The sequence below is a fragment of the Rattus norvegicus genome, chromosome 1 (genome assembly GCF_021556685.1).
Source record: "Rattus norvegicus strain SHRSP/BbbUtx chromosome 1, alternate assembly SHRSP_T2T, whole genome shotgun sequence".
Classification (NCBI taxonomy): Eukaryota; Metazoa; Chordata; class Mammalia; order Rodentia; family Muridae; genus Rattus; species Rattus norvegicus.
Window position 1 is genome coordinate 194,147,838 of NC_141534.1, and position 5,993 is coordinate 194,153,830.

Below are 5,993 nucleotides of genomic sequence, written 5' to 3' on the forward strand. Positions count from 1 at the left end.
CCTCTGTGATTGTTTTACCGTCGGTGGATCTGAAAGCAGCTAACTTCCAGACATCCACATTCCTTGTCAGAGGCAGAGGCGTCCGTAGACAAGGCATTTGTAGGTCTGAGCTGTAAGGGGATGAGTGCTCGCTCTTAGTTCCCACCTCTGGAGGGAGAGCGCTGTGGACTGAAAGCCCTTCTGTCAGGTTGTATACTTCTCCACCCTGTAGGAGTTCCTCCGAAGACTGGATGTAACGTTTCCAGGTTCTACGTGTACTCTTCAGAGTACTTCTCCAGTCACTCTCTGTCCCAAGGCAACAGTGATATATAGCATTATATAGTTAGAGTTTGGTCCAGTAGCAATGGTTTGAGCTTGTTTTGTTTTGTTTTTTGTTTTTATTGATTTTTTTGTGTGTGAATGTTACCATGTACCCCAATCCCTGGTCCCTGGATCATCTCCTGGTCCCTTCATATCCACCCTCGGCCCTTGCAACCTCTCCTCCAAGAGAAAACATAAAATAAAATAAAACAAACAAGAAAACGACGACAACAAATTCTCACCATGTGTGTCCTTTTACTCCAAAAGCTTTACTTGCAAATGTTCATTGCAATGACCTGTTGGCCTGGTACAACAAGGCCTCTGGCTTCTTCTACTATCAATACTGGATCCTCACCTGGACTCCTCTCTGTGACCCTTTTGTTGCCTCGTGTCATGGAGATCCTGCTGCTTTGAATCTTCTCAAATGCTCCAGCAGAATATGAATAGGGGTAGATGTTGGGGTAGGCCAACTCAGAACCCTGGATCTGTGCCTAGGTAGAAACTGAGTTGGCCAGCCCACCAGCTAGCTCTCTGGTTTTGCCCAGGCGAGGGACAGGAGTAACTTTCCTGCTCTCACACCCTTGAGCCTGCAGTTCTACCACCAGGGCCAGCTCTACTGTGCTGCCCAGGGGAAGTGGGGAGAGGAGGGGGAGGGGCATTCTCGCAAGTGCTGCAGCTGGTGAGGGGCAGGGCCCCTGCCTGCTTCAGGTGTTGGGGGCATCTCCCCCTATTTCATCCCTCACCCACGTGGGGACATGAGAGAGGCAGGGCCAGTTCTCTCATGCCACCGGAGCCAGTCTCTCATGTGGTCCAGGCAAGAGGTGTGGACAGTTCAGTACAGTGCTAGAACATAAACATGGCCTCAGGTGGTAGCCCAAACCAGAAAGATCAGCATGGCCTTTGGCAGTAACACAGACCTCAGACATTAACGCAGACCCTGGCTGTTATAGGATTGGGGACTCAGACACAGACCCCAGCAGCAACATGGACCCAGATGTCATCATGGCCTCAGGTGGCAATGCAGGCCACCCAGATCAGTATGTCCTCTGGTGGCAGCATGTCCCTCAGACATCTACATGGGCTCCACAGACATCCACATGGCCTTGGTGGTAACTCGGGCCACAACATTAACACAGACTCTGGCTGCGGTAGGATCAGAGTCCCAGACATGGCCCTCAGCAGCAGCCCAGGTCTGTATCTGTCTATTCCTCAGCTCTATCATGTCTCCAGTTCCACCTTTCTCCACAGCATACAAACTACTGAGCTTCACTTTCTTCCATCTCTCCACACAGCACTCCCCCTTTCCCATCTCTCCACACAGCACTCCCTCTTTCCCAACTCTCCGTCTCATATTTTCTTGGTGGCACTTGGGCATGAGTTGAAAAAAATTTTTTTTTCTTTTTTTCGAAGCTGGGGACTGAACCCAGGGCCTTGCGCTTGCTAGGCAAGCGCTCTACCACTGAGCTAAATCCCTAACCCCTGAAAAAAAATTTTAATCTTTTTTAAAAAATTTATTTTTATTTTATGTTCATTGGTGTTTTGCCTGCATGTTTGTCTGTGTAAGGGTATCAGAAGCCCTTGAACTGGAGTTACAGACAGTCATAAGCTAGCGTATGAGTGCTGGATTTGAACCCAGGTCTTTTGAAGAGCAGCCAATGCTCTTAACTGCTGAGCCATCTCTCCAGCCTCTGAGGTTAAGATTTTCTAATGTCTCAAAAAAGGTCGAAATATGTCTCTCAAAATTTAAGTATTTATTCTCAGAATATGGGAATGTTTTACACCAAAAACAAATAGGTTTCATATTTCACTGTTTTTGCCATAGTATCAAATTATCATATCCCATAATATAAATTATGTCTATGGGTGCAAGGTAACGTTGGGGTCTAGGTGTACAACTGTCTTATAGTCTGTTTTGTATCCTAAAATAATGTCAAATGTCTCTCGCTGGGTAGTGCCCCATTCAGAGTTCCATGTCTTTCAGGTGACCTTATAATAAATAGATAGGTTGGCATATTAAAGATAAGGTATATGCTACCTCTAATACTCAAATAAACCTATATGTCTCTATGCCTTTGTTTTATTCTGTGGCGCTTTTACTGTCTGCAATTTGTTTAGAATGGCATTTGTCACGTTCCTTCCCTCAAAAGGCCATTCTCTCCCTAAGAATTTTGCCTCTTCAGACGAACCTTTGGTTTTAGATTCATTGGTAGTCCGTTCCCTAGATCTAAGTTCTCTAAATAGATGTTCCTGATCTTCTTCATGGTTTTTTTTAATCATTACTATAAATAATTATATCATCCATGCAGGACTGCGAAGTAGGCACAAGAGCTCACAGGTAAACACTGGAGAAACCAGGGAAGTTAAATCATGCTGGGTTGTCTCTTCAATGTAGATAAATAGCTGTTTTCCACCCAGAAAGCTGGGAGTGCCTGTTGTTGATGACTTTTGCTTTCTGTAGAGACAGACCTCACCTAAATCTCCCAGACCTTCTATCCCAGACTCTCCCTCCCTCCCTCCCTTGGCCTTCAGCGTCAGCTTTGTTTCTCAGTCAATAGAACCCATCCTTTGAGAGGATGTCTTTATAGCCTGTTGACCTCTACCGTATCCTGATCAGAGACCACACCCAACCATAGGCCCTTAAGCTATAGAACCTCTCTTCATGACCACATGACCTTCAATGTGACTCCTTGTGCACCAGAGATTGTATTACACCAGGAAACATCTTCCCAAATTGTACTGTGTTTAAATATGCCTACAATAAACCACCTGCTCTTAGACTCTCTAGAAGTCTGACCTGGCACCAAGTTGGGCTGAACTGAGTTTTTCTTCTATGTCACGGGGATTGTTTCCCTGTCAGCTGTAATGCAAGGACCCCCACAGGATCGGGTTTCACTCTGCATTTTGATTTCTTTTTTTTTTTTTGAAAGGTCAAGATTTTATTGTCTTCATAACAAAATCAGCTTAGAACGGGATCACTTGGCCCTTTCTCTTCTTGTCACCTCCCAGTTCAAAATCCTTGCATCTCTTAATAGCCAGCATCCTCTTAGATCTGCAGTTGGGCTCAATGCACTCCAGTCTCAGCACAATCTTCTTTGTAGTTTTATCCTTTTTGTGGAAAATGGGCTTAGTCTGCCCACCGTAGCCACTCTGTTTCCTGTCAAAACGCCGCTTTCCCTGGGCAGACAAAGAATCCTTGCCCTTCTTGTACTGCGTCACCTTGTGGGGTTGGTGCTTCCCACATTCTTGCAGAATGTCTGGCGGGTCTTAGGAACGTTCACAATGTTTGCAGGAGCTCTATCAGCTCAGAAAGAGTGCATTTTGATTTCTAAAAGTTGCTCTGATAATGGGCAACGCTCTGATAATGGGCAATGCTCTGATAATGGGCAATGTTATCAATGTGGTAGTCCCTGGAAGGCATATTGTCTTTCTCCCCCCAGTGAAGGTAAATCGTTACTGTGATCTTTCTGGAACAGCTTGCCCACCATGATGCTTGTCTGCTTCCTATTTCATATGCCAGATATAAGACTGCAAGCTAAATTTTAAAAGTTTTAATGTTTTGCTTAAGAATTTCCGGTTTAGGGGGTTAGAGAGATGGCTCAGCGGTTAAGAGCACTGACTGTTCTTCCAGAGGTCCTGAGTTCAAGTCCCAGCAACCACATGGTGGCTCACAACCATCTGTAATGAATCTGATGCCCTCTTCTGGTGTGTGTGAAGATACCTACAGTATACTCATATAAATAAAATAAATAAAATCTTAAAAAAAAAGAATTTCCTGTTTAATTTGATCACCTCTAGTGTTTGCATCTAACAGAGAAGGGGGGGGAGAGAGAGAGAGAGAGAGAGAGAGAGAGAGAGAGAGAGAGAGAGAATAGCTGCAAGAGCGTCTAGCATGGATTCAAGGAAAGAGGTAGGCTGGCTCAAGTCCTCTGCCTTTTCATGGCTACAGCTCAGAGTGAAGGGTGGTGTACAGTTAATTGTAGGGCTTCATCTCTAATTACTATTATAGTTTGTTCTCTTCCTTCCTAGATTTTGGGCAGCTAGTTTACTTCAGTCGTTCCTTTCTGTGGAAAGTCTTGTTTTAGCTTTTGCAGTTCTGATCTAGCATAATCCTAATGTCGAACAATGATTTCTTCATGGTTTGTGTCTTCTATATCCAGAGACACTTTTTCTCTGCACCCTGATGAGGGATGGGAAGGAAGAGTGGTAATGGTACACTCTAAGACGGTAGTAGGGCATGCCTGGTTTTAGTCACCACTGGATCTGGGACTTAACTCTCCTCAATTACTCTTTGGCTCTGCATAAGGGCCTACCAGTTAGTCATGGCTGGAATGAGAAGGACGATGGAAGAAAGGAGGCTCCAGAAGAGATGAGCAAACAGTCACATACATGAGCACACCTCAGCCTACGAAGCTGTTTCCTATTTTGTTTTCCCCTCTAGCACCCACTTCCCCCACCATAACACCCTCACTACCATCTCTTGTCCCTTTCCTACACCCACTGATCTCCTCTGTTTCCCAAATAGTGGGCTCTCTGCTTTCGTGTCTTTTTTCTGTGTGCTGCTTACAGAAACACGGGCATCTTATGCCAGTGGCTACACCACTGAAGAAAATGTCCTTCCCACATCAGCCGCTGATTGCCTATATAGTCTCAGGGAAGGGTGGGGTCTCAGGATCCCCTCATCCATTCTTAGTTTTTAAAACAGTCTCTTTAGCCAGGGCTGACCCTGGAGTACTAATCCTCCTTCTCTCCCAAGGGCTAGGATAATAGGTATGGTTCACTTCACCTAGGTAGGTAATTCATAATGAACTTTTCTTTATATTCCTGAAGACTGAATCTCGGGCTTCGTGCTTGCAAAGCGAGTGCCCTACCATTAAGCTATTTTCCTAGTTGTGTGTGCATATGAAGTGCAGAGACCTGAACAGTCCAGAAGATGTTGTCAGATCTTCTAGATCTGACATTCAGATTGTTGGCTGTTGTAAGTCACATGATATGGTTGTTAGGAACCAAACCAGGGTCCTCTTCATGACTAGTACCTTGAGCCATATGTCTCCAGGGCCCTGGATCTCCTGGAACTGGAAATATGGACAGTTATAAACCACCTTGTGGGCCCCTGGAATCCGGTCTCTTCCCAGTCCCTTCCTCCAACCCTCCCTCTCCCCCAGACCCATTCCTCCTTCATTTCCCTTCAGAATATGACCAGTCTCCCAGGGATACCAACCAAACATGGCATGTCAAGTTGCAATAAGACTAGGCTCCTCCCCTTATATTAAGGTTGGATGAGGCAACCCAGTAGGAAGAAAAGGGTCCCCCAAACAGGCAAAAGAGTCAGTGACAGCCCCTGCTTTCACTGTTAGGAGTCACACAAGAACACTAAGCTACAGAACGTATCTGCAGAGGACCTAGGTCAGACCCATGCAGCCTCCCTGGTTGTCAGTTCAGTCTCTGTGAGCCTCTATGAGCCCTGGTTAGTTGATTCTGTGGGCCATTTTCTTATGATGTCCTTGATTGCTCTGGCTCCTACCATCCTTCCTCTCCGTCTTCCACAGGATTCCATGAATTCTACCTAATGTTTGGCTATGAGTATCTGTATTTGTTCCCATCAATTGCTGGATGAAGCCTCTCTGATGAAGTTAGGCTCAGTTTATGAATATAGCAGGGTATCATTAGGAATCATTTCACTGAAGTCTTTTTTT

At 45.4% G+C, this 5,993-nt stretch overlaps 1 pseudogene; it reads right to left on the reverse strand.

Moving 5' to 3' along the window:
• Window positions 1–3,261: 3,261 nt before the first annotated feature.
• Rpl36a-ps16 (ribosomal protein L36A, pseudogene 16) lies at window positions 3,262–4,878 on the reverse strand (annotated as a pseudogene).
• Window positions 4,879–5,993: the final 1,115 nt, after the last annotated feature.